The following is a 17,422-nucleotide window of genomic DNA, read 5'->3' on the forward strand; positions in this document are numbered from 1 at the left end:
AAATCAAAAACAGTGACAACAGGGAATAAACCAAAGGGGGAAAAATGAACGACAAAAGAAATAACTTCACATAATACATCTTAAAAAAGCAAAAACACAAAAGCCCTCATTTTAATTTCTTGGAGTCCATTTCTATTAGAATCAGTTTCTACTTTTGATTGATAGCATCGGCAACACGAACACAGTGCTATATTATGGCCATGTAGTTATGCTTCGTTCTAGGATCAAATTACTTCTCTCCTGTTCAAAGTCACTTTGTAGTAGTAGCACCAAATGAGGCCAAATAAATTCTTTCTTATTTTTATCAAATACTCAAAATATGTGTTTGATAGAATTCACTTGTGATGATGTCATGTGAACATAGAGTTTTGTTTGGGATCTTTTATTCTGAGGGATTTTTTGGTGGTACTGGGGATTGAACTTGGGGCTTCATGCTTCTTAGGCAGATGTTCTACCACTGACGCACACCACCCGTCCTTTTTGGAAATTGTTTTTTGAGGTAGGGTCTCCCTTCATGCCATGGAATACTTAGCCATTCCTTATTTCAGTTATTCTGGTTGATGTATAACTTATGACTTGAATTCAGATTTTAGATGATTACTAATACCTGAGCATCTGTTCATATATGAAGTTGCTATTTAGATACCATCTATTGTAAAGCTCCTGTAACTATACATTGCTACTTATATATTGACTATCTCCCTCTATTTTTTTGCAGGAGTTCATTTTATATCTTGTTTATGCCTCTTTTTTAGAGTGTGTATATCACAAAAATCATCTTCATGTTCTTGGCTTATATTTTTACTTTCTCAATGTTATTAGTTTACTAATTTTGCATAGTCTTATTTATCAATCACAATTTATTTGCTTGATTATTATGTTTTATTTAATCATTATGTCTAGTGCTTTCTAAGTCTCTCTCTAATCTCAAAGCATGAAGATTTGATTCCTATGTTTAATTCCAGAAGCTTATTGGGTTTTGCCTTCGTATCTAGATAGATAACCCTCATAGCTGAGGTTGAGAGTGATTTCTGTTTCCAATGTAGATATTTAATGGATCCATTATCACTAGCGTAAGAACAATCTTTTGCTCATTGCACCTTGGTGTCATCTAGGTCACAAATTGAATGACTCTGCTTTTGGGGTCTACTTCCAGACTTTTTTTTGATGGCCCTGTGGTTTGAACTCAGGATCTGGGCTCTGTCCCTGAGCCTCTCTGTGCTCAAGGCTAGCACCTACCACTTGAGCCACAGAGCCACTTCTGGCTTTTTCTGTTTATGTAATACTGAGGAATCAGACCTAGGCTTCATGCATGCTGGGCAAGCACTCTACCACTAGCCATATTCTCTGCCCTAGGCTTTTTAATATGTTTGATTTCCCAGTTAATCTCTCTTTTAAATTAACATTCTAGTCATTATCATTATGTAATTAGTATTACCATATAGATATGTTTTTCAGATTACTTTGTGTTTGTGTGCCAGTATTGAGGCTTGAACTCAGGGTCTAGGCATTGTCTTTAAGCTTCTTCATGCAAGACTGGTGCTCTAACATTTGAGTCACACCTCTACTTCTTATTTTTGTTAGCTAGTCAGAGGTAAGCGTTTTACGGACTTTCCTACCATTTCTGACTTTAATCATTAGATCTCAACCTCCTGATTAGCTAGGATCACAGACATGAGCCAGATTAACTTTTCTTTAAAGTTACCTTGGCCATTTGGGGGCTTTTGTATTTCCATTTATATTTTAGAATCAGCTTTTGGTTGTATATTTCCCTCCACCCCCCTCCCCCAAATGCTAAGATTTTGATTGAGAGTACATTTACTCCATAGATCAACTTCTGGAGTCTTGACATCCTAACAATAGTAATTTTCTAAGCTATGACCATGGCGTAAGTTTTTACAGGTCTTTTTAAAAACTCATTTCTGTATTTTGTAAAATTTTCTGCATAGAAGACTGGGGCAGTTTTATGAGGTGTAATGCCACATATCTGATCATATTGGTGATATTATAAATGTTATATCACATATTTAACTTTTCATTTTAAAATCCTTTATTGCTAATAGATAGAAACTTTCTTGTGGGTATTACCAGGGACACCACAGTCTCACATATGCTAATAAAGTCTTTGCCACTGAGCTCTACTTCCAGCCTGACAGATATTAGTATTGAGCTCATAATGAGTATCTAAATTCACTCACAAACAGTAATAGTTTTGCCCATTATTTTGAGTTTTTAAAAATAATGCCAGTTTTAGTTTTCCCTTTCTAATTATTATTTTTTCTTGTCTTATTGTACTGGATCTCTACTCTTAACACTATCACAGTAAATCCTGAAAATATTACCCTTCTTGATCTCATTTTTTTTTAATTGGTCCTGGGGGAGCTGGGAAGGTGGCTCAGTGGTAGAGCGTTTGCCTTGTATGCATGAGGCAATGGGTTAGATTCCTCAGCACCACATAAGCAGAAAAAGCTGGAAGTGGCACTATGGTTCAACTGGTAGAGCACTAGACTTGAGCTGAAGAGCTGAGGGACAGCGCCCATGCCGAGTTCAGGCACCACAACTGACAAAAAATAAAAATAAATAAATAAATAAACTGGTCCTGGGGCTTGAACTTAGGGCCTGGGATCTGTCCCTAAGCTTTTTTGTGCTCAAAGATAGCGCACTACCACTTGAACCTCAGTGCCACTTCCAGCTTTTTTCTGAGTAGTTTATTATGGGTAAAAGTCTCATGGACTTTGCTGCCCAGGCTGGCTGTGAACTTTGATCTTCAGATCTCAGCCTCCTGAGTACTTAAGACTACAGGCATGAGCCACTGGTGCTGGTTCTCTTTCTTTCTTTCTTTTTCTTTTGTGCTGTATTATTTTTTTCTTAAAAATAATTATCTTTAAGTAGTTGTACAAAGGAGTTGCCATTTAACAAAGCAGTTTATGAAAAATGCGTCTTGATCAACATTACTCCTTTCAAGATTCTTACCCAACCCTCCCAACCTAACCTTTCTCTCACTCTTCTTAATTTCACAGGATATACATTGAATTGTTGAATGCATTTTCCCTCCCCCCCCCTCTTGCTCCTTTCAGGTACCTACTCCCTGGTGTTCATTGTGTTTAACTTTGACTTTTTCTCCTTGACCCAATGAGAGAAGACTAAGGTGGAGGGTGTGGTTTCTAGAAATCCCATAGAAAACCTGAGGATTTTCCCTCCTTCTCTGGTGGCTTCTAAAATCCAACACTTTTCTTCCCATTACTAAGAGCTGGTCACAACTTCCATTGTCTGCTTTATTTCTGCTTACTTTCCTAGCTCTTTCCATTCACAGCTTTTGGTTCATGTTCATGAATTTATCTCTGAATTTCTTTGTGAGGGATTTATCCTCAAAGAAGAATGTTGATACAAAAAAAATGAACTTGCTTTAATATTTGATTTCTTGGGGATATTGGTCCTTTAAGTTGTGGCTTCTGCACAGGCATTGCTCAGCTACTGAAGCCAATTTTTACTTTAAAAAGAAAACCCAGCATTTGTAGACTGAGTTTTCTATCTATTAATGTTTTTCCAGCTCCATACTTATAACATTGATCAAAGTCAAAGTCCTTTTAGTAATTTCATATCACTATTTCCAGAACATAGTTGGTCCTATGCTTCCTTTTTAATTTTCTTTGCCATAACAAACCTCACTGAACTGGCTATTGTCAAGCTAAGTGTTGCTTGGATTTAAAACCATTTTACTGAATTATTTCTGTTTATTCCTTATTTATGATAATTTACTTTCTATTATTTCCCACTCTGTTATACCATTTTAGTGATGCATTATTGTAAAGATGGAAACAAATGACTTTGAGTCTCCCAAACCCATTATTTCATGATTCTCATGCTTCTTAAACTTAATTTAGGAGAAAGCCATTTAAAAAAATGAGGCTTTACCTTAACTCAGGAACAAGACAAGGATGCCCACTCTCTCTACTCCTCTTCAATCTAGGATTAGAATGCCTAGATACAGCAATAAGACAAGGTGCAGACATAAAGGGGATCCAAATAGGGAAAGAAGAAATAAAACTCTCCCTCTTTGCAGATGACTTGATCTTGTATTTAAAGAATCCCATAGACTCCACTCCCAAATTACTCAAGCTGATTCAAAACTTTGGCAAAGTAGCAGGTTATAAAATTAACCCCCCAAAATCAATGGCTTTTCTGTATGCCAACAATGAGAAAAGTGTGGCTGAAATTAGGAAAGCAACTCCATTTGTAATAGCCCCACAAAAAATAAAATACTTAGGAATTAACTTAACCAAAGAAGTGAAGGACCTCTATGATGAAAACTTTGAAAACTTGAAAAAGGAAATCAACACAGAACTAAAAAAAATGGCAAAGCCTCCTATGCTCCTGGATTGGAAAGATTAACATCGTGAAAATGGTAATACTTCCCAAGGCTATCTACAAATTCAACGCAATACCTATCAAAATTCCAACCTCATTCTTCAAGGAAATAGAAGAGGCAATCCAAAAATTCATATGGAACAATAAAAGACCCCGAATAGCAAAAATGCTCCTCAACGGAAGGAACACTGCTGGAGGAATATCAATACCAAATTTCAAACTCTACTATAAAGCCATAGTAATCAAAACAGCTTGGTATTGGCATAAGAACAGACCTCAGGACCAATGGAATAGAATTGAAAACCCAGAAATGAACCTACAGACCTATAGCCATCTAATCTTCGATAAGGAAGCTAAAACAATAGAATGGAAGAAAGACAGCCTCTTCAGTAAATGGTGCTGGCAAAATTGGTTAACTACATGTAGAAAACTAAAGCTAGATCTTTATATATCACCCTGCACCAGAATCAACTCCAAATGGATCAAAGACCTTGAATTCAAAGCAGACACTCTGAAAACATTACAGGATGGAATAGGAGAAACCCTAGGTCTCCTTGGCTCAGGCTGAAATTTTTTGAATACAGACACGGAAACACAACAAATCAAAGAAAGGTTGGACAAATGGGATTGCATAAAGTTGCAGAGCTTCTGCAGGGTAAATGACATAGCTAGCAAGATCAATAGAAAGCCCACGGATTGGGAGAAGATCTTTACTAGCCATACAACGGACAAGGGTCTCATATCTAAAATATACTTGGAACTCAAAAAATTAAACCCCCCAACAACAAATCCTCAAAGAAACAACTGCCCAATAAATAAGTGGGCGAAAGACTTAAAGAGAAACTTCTCTGAAAAAGAAAGAAGGATGGCCAATAGACACATGAAGAAATGTTCAACATCCCTAGCCATAAAAGAAATGCAAATCAAAACAACATTGAGATATCACCTCACCCCAGTTAGAACAGCAAAAATCAAGTACTCTAACAACAACAGATGCTGGAGGGAATGTGGACAGAAAGGAACCTTACTTCATTGTTGGTGGGAATGTAAACTTGTTCAACCACTTTGGAAAGCAGTATGGAGGTTCCTCAAAAGACTTCACATAGATCTCCCCTATGACCCAGCAATCCCACTTTTGGGCATTTACCCAAATGTTTACAAACAAGACCACACTAAAGCTACCAGCACAACAATGTTTATTGCAGTATTATTTACCATAGCTAAGATATGGAACCAACCCAGATGTCCCTCAGCAGATGAATGGATCAAGAAAATGTGGTATAGCCGGGCGCTGGTGGCTCACGCCTGTAATCCTAGCTACTCAGGAGGCTGAGATCTGAGGATCGCGGTTCAAAGCCAGCCCGGGCAGGAGAGACCGTGAGACTCCTATCTCCAATAAACCACCAGAAAACCGGAAGTGGCGCTGTAGTTCAAGTGGTAGAGCGCTCGCCTTGAGCTGAAGAGCTGAGGGACAGCGCCCAGGCCCAGAGTTCAAGCCCCATGACCGACAAAAAACAAAAAACAAAACAAAAAAAAAATGTGGTATATATACACAATGGAATTCTATGCCTCCATCAGAAAGAATGACATTGCCCCATTTGTTAGGAAATGGAAAAACTTGGAAAAAATTATATTAAGTGAAGTAAGCCAGGCCCAAAGAAACATAGGTCCCATGGTTTCCCTTATTTGCAATATCTAGTATATGTATGAGTCAAGCGGAAAAGGTCAGATAATGTGAGGTCAGGAAAATGAACCCTTAGATATGTATTTTAGTGTTTTTTTCTTTCATGCATGTGTTTCTAATGCATTTATAAGATTATCTCTTTGTTGCTTTGTATGTCCCTCCCCCACAGTATAACCCCTGCTTTCACTATATTTGATGTCAGTATAAGTTGTGGAGGAGATGGGGAAAAACCAGTTGTTTAAGGATACAGGTGGACCTGTTGCAACAATGAGAAGTACAAGTTGTCATGTCCAAAACGAGCTTTACAACGTCGGTGCGGGGGGGGGGGGGGGGGGGGGAGGGGAGGGGGGGAGGAGAAGGATTGGGATTGGGGGGGCGGGGAGGGGGGGAGGCTGGGAAGGGATGTGAAGGGTAAAACAAAGGAGGAGGGTACAATGCTTGGTAAGAAATGTATGCATTATCCTGCCCATGTAATTGTAACCCCTCTGTACAGTATGTTCACAAATAAAATAAAATAAAATTAAAAAAAATTAGGCTTTACAATCACCACGGGGTGGGGGGGGGAGGGAGGGAACATCTTTTCAACAATTCCTTTTTGTGAATCAAAAACTCAATTCAAACCTCGAAGCCAGTCATCAGACTGGGAGTTTCCAACTCGAGAGTTGACCATATTTGTGAAGATTGTGGTATATCTCCAAGACTTGGACAGGATTAAAACAACAACAAAAAAATCAACATTGTTGAAATGTAGCTCATTGTAGAAGAAATACAGTAAGACTCTGAGCTACAAGGAAAGAGAAGAAAATTTTCAAGATACAAAATCTCATGAGCCAGCCGGGCACTGGTGGCTCACGCCTGTAATCCTAGCTACTCAGGAGGCTGAGATCTGAGGATCGCGGTTCAAAGCCAGCCTGGGCAGGAGAGACCGTGAGACTCCTATCTCCAATAAACCACCAGAAAACCGGAAGTAGTGCTGTAGCTCAAGTGGTAGAGCGCTCGCCTTGAGCTGAAGAGCTGAGGGACAGCGCCCAGGCCCAGAGTTCAAGCCCCACGGCCGACAAAAAAACAAAAACCAAAACAAAATCTCATGAGCCAAGGCTAACTGCTGTGACTTCTCTTCCATGTACACCCCACCACCCACCATTTGCCCCAGGAAGTGAGACAGGACCAGAGCTTAGATCTGCATGACTACTGCACCAGTTGCACACGGGAGTAGAAAAAATAAAGATATCTCAGGGGTAAAAAAGATACAAAATTTCAGGTTTACCATAAAACTCCTTTTTTAAAAAAGTAAGATTTCACCAACACTCTTTTAGTGAGTGTCAGTGTGTTATTTATTAATTGGTAAGTCATAGTCTATTTTGTTCATCTGTGCCCTGTCATATAAAATTGTTTTAGGAGAAAAATTGATCAAAATCAAGTGTGTCTGAGTAACAAATGAATTCATTATATTGAAAGTGAATACATGTCTGTATTTTAGAACAGATCATTTAAACTGAACATGGCAGTATGAAAATTAAGATTTTTTTTCTCAGTACTGGGACAAAGAGTAGTGTTCTCAGGTCTTATTTCCCAGTTATAATAACATGAATAGATATTGATGTAGCCTATTATTTCAGAAATAATGCATATTACAACAAGCAATTATTTATTAGCAATAAAATATTTCTCCAGGGCTTAATTTAGAATGCCTGAAATGAAATAACACAACCTTAGTCTTGAAAGTAATCCTTTTCATAGTTATTGTTTAGGGAAATACGTATTGCTTCACAGCAGTTAGAGATCCTTAATTGGCTGCTCCTTGTAATGAAGGCATATAGTTCAATGCCAAGTTTCTAGAAGGCTGGTGTGAATAAACGCATGTGGCACTGAAAGCCAATGTTCTTGGAATGGGTGATAGGGTTCTGTTCAAAAGTAGAGTAGGAAGCTCTTTCATGCCCTGTGATATTCTTGGGACTTCTGGCTATCTTTCTTCATTCACAAGTCTTCCTTCACACAAGTTTCATGACTGCCAACATACATGGAAATATTAAGCTTGGATATCTTCATCCACCCAACTGCACTCTTTCATAATCAGAGTGCAAACATCCGATCTGGAGAGACTGAATTGTAGTGGAGATAAGGTGCAAAACCTGGCTATGTATCAGAACACCTTGTCCTGGATCCCTTCAGTACTGGACAAGTTAAATTCATTGTAAACCTGACCAGCAAGAGAGAAGTTGAATCCTTACAAGTTCTTTTGAGAGCAAGTCAAGATTGTAGACTGGAAAATGTAGAGGCAAGGAGGAGCTCTGGGGCGCAAGACACAGAGAAGGATGGAGATCTAGGACTGCTGAGGTGAGAATATACTTAGCAGATTCCTGGTCAGATCAGCTGATAGAGCAGGGCTGATGCCTGGCACCCAAACGGACACCTGAAGCCTTTCCACATGATTCCTGGCCATACATGGAACTAAATCTAGATTTTGCCTTGACTATCACACATCATTTTTATAACCCAGTCTTATTGAAACAGTAGCACAGATGTCCTCTTCCTGGCATATCTTCAATTGTGCCTAGGGCATACACATAGCCCAGGGGCTTGAGATTCTCTTGTTGATTTTTCCTTTGAGTCTGCTGACTTAATAATAGTTGGATGTGTCCATGGCTGAACTAAATCTTCATCCATCCAAAATACTGAAATGAATTTCCTTAATGGAACTGCTGGCTAGGGGAAAAGCATCTATAGACTTCTGACTTGTGCTTCTATCCAAAGCTTTTTTTTTCTGATTCCAAACTCCAAGCTCTTGGTAGATTGCTTAATTATTTAGAAATGTGCTGATCCAGCAGTGGCTTTAGCCCAGATCTGAGCGCACTGCAGTGGAGTGTTACCCACCTAAGCATAGACTTGCTCCTTTAGGCTCACTCTCTCAGCTTAGCACAACTATCTTACTCTGCCTCCTTAGTCCAGGCTTGTAGCTTCATTGGTTAAAAAAATACCATGGAGTTAGAAACCCATGAGACACATAGACTAGGCACATATAACAGAGAAGCATGTTCTTGTGGGCAGAAGGGGATGATGACCAAAGAGGCTCAGCTACAGGTGAAGAGGAATGGAGAGAAGTGGAAAAAGGAGAGTCCTTCATGCTCAAGTTACAGACTCAAACAAGCAGGCAGTCAGAAGTAACATAGCTTTAGTATGGTCTTGTTTGTGATCATTTGGATAAATGACCAAAAGTGGGATTGCTGGGTCATAGGGGAGCTCTATGTGGAGTCTGTTGAGGAACCTCCATACTACTTTCCAAAGTGGTTGAACAAGTTTACACTCCCACCAACAATGCAGTAAGGTTCCCTTCTGTCCACATCCTCTCCAGCATCTGTTGTTATTAGAGTTCTTGATTGTAGCCATTCTAACTGGGGTGAGGTGGTATCTCAATGTTGTTTTGATTTGCATTTCTTTTATGGCTAGGAAGGTTGAGCATTTCTTCATGTGTCTATTGGCCATCCTTCTTTTCTGTTTAAGTTTTAGCCCACTTATTTATTGGGCAGTTGTCTCTTTGAGGATTTGTTTTTGGGTGATTTAATTTTTTGAGTTCCAGGTATATTTTAGATATGAGATCCTTGTCCATTGTATGGCTGGTGAAGATCTTCTCCCAATCCGTGGGCTTTCTATTGATCTTGCTAGCTATGTCCTTTGCCATGCAGAAGCTAAAGCTACCAGCACAACTATATTTATTGCAGCATTATTCACCATAGCTAAGATATAGAACCAACCCTGATGCCCCTCAGTAGATGAATGGATCAAGAAAATGTGGTATACATACACAATGGAATTCTATGCCTGCATCAGAAAGAATGTCATTGCCCCATTTGTTAGGATATGGAAAGACTTGGAAAAAAATTAAGTGAAGTAAGCCAGGCCCAAAGAAACATAGGTCCCATGGTTTCCCTTAATTGCAGTAACTAGTATATGTCTGAGACAAGCAGAAACAGTCAGAGAAGTTGATGTTAGGTGAAATGAGGCCCAAGATAAGGATTCAAATGTTTTTTCTTTCTTGTGATGGTTTCTAACCTATTTATAGGATGATTTCTTTGTTGCTTTGTATGTCCCTCCCCCACAGTATAACCCCTGTTTTCACTGTATTTGATGTTGGTATACTTTGTGGAGGGGAAGGGAAAATCAAATTGTTTAAATAGGGATACAGGTGGACCCATTGCAACAATGAGATGTACAAGTCGTTATGTCGAAAATGAACTTTACAACTTGGTGTGGGGGGGAGGAGGATTGGGTGGGGGGTAAAAGGAGGATGGGAAGGGGAAACAAAGGAGGAGGCAACAATGCTTAATAAGAAATGTACTCATTATCTTGCCCATGTAATTGTAACCCCGCTGTACAGGATTTTTACAATAAAAAAATAAAAAGAAGTAACATAGCGTGAGAAGAAAAGTTCAGATTTTTCACAAACCCTAAATGGAATTTCAACACTTCCATTGATCATTCATTCTTCCATCCAGCCTACCATGGGCCCTGGGGCTGCCACACCTACACAGTGCTGGGAAGTCCATTTGTCTCTAAGCAAAGATTAAAATAGGATGAAATAACAAAAGTTCTGCTTGTTAACTATCTACCTTGTGCAAGTCCTTTTCATCTTATGGATTTTAATTTTCTATACAATGTTCTGTACATCATTATCCCCTGTAATAACAAATGCCAAGGAAACCACCTTTCATGATGTAGGATAGGAAAAATAAAAATCAGAGGAAAGATAGGCATCTGGGTGGCCTATACAAGGAGCAATCTCTGAATCTATTTACTTAGCTGGTAACACCAATCATCATACCTGTCTAAGAGGAGCTTTGAGGAGAAAATTGCATTCAATAAATACGATTGTCCCCTACTCGGAGTTTGCTATATGCCTGTATTCCCATCAGAGGTTGTAAATGCAGAAGATGCTTAGAGAGGATGGCAGAACTCAGCACAACAGCAATCCTGACTGGGAAATGCTGGCCTGGGACAGGCTAACCTCAGAATACAGAGCTCAGATACAAATCTTGAGGATCCTGGAAACCCAGGAGTGAGTAGAATGCTGAGGAGTCATTCAATCTAAGGTTAAGGAAGAATGAGTCAGATGATAAGAGTGTCGCTGCTTTTCAACAAGTCCTGTAGCATCCATCAGGAGTGAATGCAAGGACAGAGTCATTTTCATAGAGTTCATTGCTTACATATTCCCATCACCAGGAGTTAGAGGAGGAAGTTCTTCCCTCCATCACTCAGCTGTGTCCAGTCTTGTTTCTCAAGTCTCCGGGACTGACCCTCAGTACGCCTGATGCTGTCTTGTCACAGTTGATGTCAGCCTGGTTCATTAATATGATCCCTGGATGCTGACTCATCCAAAGTCCAGGGCCCCTGGAACTGCTCGGTGAGTCATCAGACCCGTGGATGGCTGAGCCTGCCCACAGATAAGTGGACCCAGATGGAGAAGGAAGTGACTATAGACAGAGCACGGGTACTTGTTTCAGGGATCTTCTACCTTTTCCAGGATACAGTTGCTCTTTGTGTTTGTCTCTGTCTTTGTCTTTTGTGTTTGTCTCTGTCTTTGTCTTTTGTCTCTGTGTACGTCTCTGTCTTTGTCTGTTTCTCTCTCTCTCTCTCTCTCTCTCTCTCTCTCTCTCTCTCTCTCTCTCTCTCTCTCTCTCTGTCACACACAGAAACACACACACACACACACACACACACACACACACACACACACACCAACCCCCAAACACCCCACCCCCCCACCTGACCAGTTAGGGAATATGACTTTCTGGCACTAAACTAACGCTACTCCACAGGAGACGACTTCTTGACTCTTGAATATTAATGATTGTTTCTTTCTCAGAAATGAAGGTGAGTCCTTTAAAGAGCTTAAAATAGGGCTCTGATTCCTGCTCTCCAATTGTACCATAATCGAAGCAGAGGAATTTGTTTGGTTTCCGCATAATTAATGTAATAGGGCCTGGATTACATTACACAATTGTTGCATCTCTTGTGGTTTAAATCCCTCTACAGAATCTATCCTGGAAATTGGCTTCCTCGAATCCACCAAGTTTGCATGAATTTGTTACTTGAACCCATATCCACAAAACATCAATAGAAAAGCTGTTAGATATAAGATCAGAAAGGATATGACTACAACGTCTGTGTCAATAGCCAACCAAGAGTATTTGAGTGGGCATATCTAGGGACAAGAATGGAAAATTGTGAAGAATTCCCATCTTCATTTGGAACATCACTTGCCATATCTCTGAATTCAAGGGCTTTCACTTGATGATGGCTTGGCCAAAGCCCCCTCTCTAGTCACCATTGTCCATGACTCCTCAGAACTTCCACTGCTCCCGTTTCTCTCTTAGCCACTCATTATGTTGCATAGGGGCACATCTAGCATCTGTAGGGCTTGAAATAAGCAATCAGAAATCTCTTTAGGAGAAATTTAAAGTAGCTAATACCAAATTAGATATGAAATGAAACTGGAGGTGTGGCTCAAGTGGTAGAGCTCTGCCTTAAGTAAAAAAGGCCAAGAGAAAGAGGAAGGCCTTGTTCAATCTCCGCTTCCAACACATACACAAACACAAGCACATTACATATGAAGATAGGTATCTACCTAAAATATAAAATACAGCTGGACAAATGCAACAGTGACACTCACTAGACACTATGTTGAAAATGTGGGTGGGAAAGGGAGGGAAAAACTGGGAGAGAGGGAAAGAAGGGATGACATTCTCCAAAAAGAAAAGGACTTATTTCCTACTTATGTAATGGTAACTCCTCTGTACATCACCTTTATAATAACACTAAAAATGAATGAGAATACATACATAAATATAAAATACAAAAAAAAACAAGTCAGACCATGCTTGTAATCTCAGCTACTCAAAAGATCGAGATTGAAAAGATTATGGTTTGAGGTAAAAGCGGGCAAAATAGAAAGTTAACGAAATGGTTCAAATGAGCCTGGATGCTGGTGCACATCTGTGATACCAGCTGTGTGGGAGGCCAAAGGTAGAAGGATCATTGTCTGAGGCTGTCCCCGAGCATAAGTGTAAGGCCCTATTTGAAAAATAAAAAAGGGCTGAGGTCATGCTTCAGGTGGTAGAGCATCTGCCTAAGAAGCAGGAAGCCCTGAATTTGAAATTTGTACTGGCCAAAAAAAAAAAATTAAAAAATAGAAAAAAAAATCACAATTTAAAAAAACATTTTAATCTACCTGTCACAGTTACTAATTGCATTTTTACAACAATGACACTTTTGCAAATTTTACCAAATATACAATCATATATATATACATATATATGTATATATATGTATATATATACATATATATGTATATATATATAGGGTTCTCCCAGAGTATTGGGAGAGTATATTTACCAAATATACAATCATATATATACATATATATGTATATACATATGGTTTTCCCAGAATATTGGAAAAGAGTTCATGTTAAATGCAGTCCATTGATAATTGAATTTTCTGTTCATTTTATGCAAAGCTTGCCTCTGCTTTTAACTCTCTAAGATTTATATATTCATCTAATTATGCCTAACATATATATATATATATATATATATATATATGAGCAATTTACATTTCTAGTTCCTGATAGAGTTCCCACACGGAAGCTACTCTGTAATTTTTCTTGCATTAACTAAGTAAATCATATACGTTAATAGGCAAGGTAGAAAAGCTTTATCTTTGTCCCCACATGCTTATGTGTGCAGAGGAATTCCAGGTAGTCCACCTGAAGTCAATTACAAGTGTGCTTCTACCTGCTTTATTCAGCAGGTAGCATTCATCTTCAGTTTCTTCCACTTATTTCAAGATCAGAGACCTCTTGGTGAGGATTCTATAAGGATTATTATTTATTACCTTAATGAATACTAACATTATCTTCTTATATGATTTAAAACAATAATTATAGTAAGAGATTGCTTTACTGATGATAGGTCACGAAATGGTATGTTAAGATGCATAAAATAGGACTACATTGTTTGAGGTGGAATTTCATTAGTGCTCACTCACAGGATAATAACATCTCATTGAAAAATCACCACCAGTTTAAACCCTTCCAACCAGTATGTAGTCCTTTGCCAGTCATCTGCTCACTTGATGTAAGCCTGAGCCTCAAAGTTTTCTTTCTTTCCATTGGAGAGAAAGAGAGAGAAGAGGAGGGAGGGAGAAAGGGGAGGGAAGACTGTAAGATGGAATACTACTGCTTTCTCAAAGTGAGTTGGATCTTTACAGAAATGAATTAGGTTTTGATTTTTGTTGTTGTTTTAGAGCAGGTTGTTATCAAATGAAGCTGCCCTATATGTTTGGTTAACTGCACACATGTTTTGACACAGCCAATGGTGTGACCTCACCAGTACACCATTGCTATGCTGTTGGACCCTTCAGCCACTAGAACAACTAGGCAAATAAACCTTTCTACTTTATGCTACCCAGCCTCAGGTGTTTTGTTATGGTAGTAGTTTGCATATTTTTGGATTTCTATGCTAAGTATATAAAAATGTTTCGGGAGATAAATCACCTTATGCAAATGGCACCATATGCTATACATCATTTAACAGGTTTTCTTCTACTTTATGCTTTTTTTGGATTAATCTTAATCTTTAAATTACACAGTATTCAGTTTGCTGGTATTTATTGCAATTTGTTTATTCACTCTCTTGATTCATATTTAAATGGTTTCTAGTCTTTAATGATCACCAGCATTGCTATAATTATTCCATTCTTGTAGAAATATTTTTGCCAACAGTCTGTAAGACCCATGTCAGATCTAGAATGCAGATATACAGGGTAGATATGGTTTCATCTTTATTAGATATTGTCAAATTACTCTCCAAATACTTTGAAAAACTAATTTCCTCAACAGAAATACTACACAGTTCTTTAAGCTTACTATCAAGACACCAGTTGGTATTGTCATACTTCAAATAATTTCCTAATCTTGGGATATAAAATGACAGCTTATTTTTAGTTTGCATTTGTCTGATGACTAGAAAAGTTGGAAATTTTTTCATATGGCTGTAGGCCAAATGAAATTGCCATATAAACTATATGTTCTATAAATTGCCATCTACTGTAACTTGATCTATTTTATTGAGTCATTTCCTTTTTAATTTTGAAGGCAAGCATCATATATGTTGGCAAGTAATTCTTTGTTAGGTTTATGTATTGTAAATATATTCTTTCAGTCTATATTTTATCTTAATGTTATTTACATTATCTTTTTAAAAGTCTTTAAAAAAGAATTTTACATTTAGGTGAAGTCAAACTTACCTATTCTTTGCTTAAGTACTTCCATATATTGTTTAAAAACTCTCTCCACGTTCAAGCCTTCAAGTCCAATGTTATGTTCTAGATATTTAAAATGTAGTTGAACATGCTTGCTATTTAATTCTACTAGGTGAATAAAATAAAACTTAAATTTTTGTCTTCTTTTTTCTTTGGGTAACTAATTAATTGTCTCCACCAGCATCATGTCAGCCCACTGATGTGTAACATACCTTCTGAAAGGGGTGGAGTTTTCCTCTCTGCCTGGGATGGAGAGCTGTGTTCAATTTCACTTATGATCTTGTCTCAGTGCCAAAGTCACACTAATTTACCATACCACTTTATAAAAATTATTTTCTTATCCGCCTCATCCTGAAAAGAAAAATTGACCATGTCTCTCTTTTTTTTTCTCTAGCATATAAATATTAAGGATAAGTATAAGGTTTGGCTTAAAACGCTGATAGCATTTTTAATGGAATTATATTGAGTCTATAAATTAATTGGGAATTGTTAACTTTAAAGAAGGAGAAAACGCCATCTTTCATTTAGTGAGGTTTGTTATTTAAAATGGGGTTTTATTTAGAATTTCCTTTATGCCTTAAAATACTTTAATTATCTTATATATTTTTATTGACTTTGTTCTCAGGTTTTTGTTGTTATTATGAAAAGTTCCTGTTCGTATTTTTTTTTTGTTTTGGAGGCTTAATTGGTTATACTGATATGTATATGTATATGTATATAAATCTGGACCTGATAAAGTGATGACTTTTGTTAGGATGCATTGTAAGCAGAAATTGACATGTTGAATTGAAAACACTTTGTACAACTAAAAGTAATAAAAAATAAGGGAAAAAGTCTGGACCTATTCTCATGTTGGTCTTAGACTTTTGTTTCATTACAGAAATAATATTATTATTTCTTAAACTTTACATGTATATAAATATGTCTTATATTTCTTTCCAATATCTGTACATCTTCTGTTTTTATTGATCTAATTAGCTTGTACCTTGAGGATAGACCCTCTAGTACACTGTAGGATAGAAGTAGTAACATAAAATAGCTTTATCCTATCCCTGACTTTAACGGCAGTTTCAGGATTACTGTAAGTTGTAACTATTTGGGGAAGAAGAGTGTCTTCTATTTCTACTTTATGAAAATTATTTTAAAAATCATAAGGGATGTCAATGCTAAAGTACCATATGCATTCCTTAATCTTTTAATGTGACATATTGTATCAAAAGATTTTGCATTTCTTTTGAAATCATCCCTCCATTTTTTACAAAGATCCAACTTGAACATATACACCACTGAATTTAACTTACTATTTTACTTAACACTGCTTTACTTCTGAACTCACAGATTAAAAGTTTATAGTTCACTTACAGTCTTTTTCTCTTAGACCTCAAGATCACACTGTTATTTGATCTGTGTGGCTTTTCCTTTGTTGTATTACCTAGAAATAATATCTACAAGTTAGAGACTATCTATACTTTGTAAATAGCACATCTAGCTATATACTCACCAATACCTGGTGTCTTTTTTAGTGAGGAAGAGAGTTTTGACTATTATTTAATTTTTTAACAATTAGACTACATAGTCCAATTTTCCATTACACTAATTAAATTATTTGATATAAAATTTTAACTTGGGGGCATAAACTCATTCATAGCAATTTTTTATTTTTAAATATTCCTATCTGGCCAAGTGCTAGTGGCTCACAATTTAATTCTAGTTATTCAGGAAGCTGAGACCTGGTGGTGGAGGTTCAAAGTGAGCCTAGACACAAAAGTCTGTGAGGTTCTGTTTAGCCTGTAAAATATTGAACTGGAGGCATAGTTCAAGTGATAGAGTACAGCCATGGGCATAAGAGTTCAAGGCTTCAACATGAAGAATTTGAACAATACCAAACAATGTTGAAGAAGTGGGAAGAAAGGAACCTTGCACTGTTGGTGGAAATGTAAACTAGTTCAACTACATTGGATGGCTATTGGGAGATTCCTCAAAAAGATTAAGCATAGAACTACACTATAATCAAGCTATTCCACTCTCAGGCATTTATCCGAGCAAGTCAGT

Source organism: Dipodomys merriami, unplaced genomic scaffold, assembly GCF_024711535.1.
Source record: "Dipodomys merriami isolate MVZ:Mamm:240054 unplaced genomic scaffold, mDipMer1.0.p SCAF_51, whole genome shotgun sequence".
In the NCBI taxonomy this organism is placed as follows: Eukaryota; Metazoa; Chordata; class Mammalia; order Rodentia; family Heteromyidae; genus Dipodomys; species Dipodomys merriami.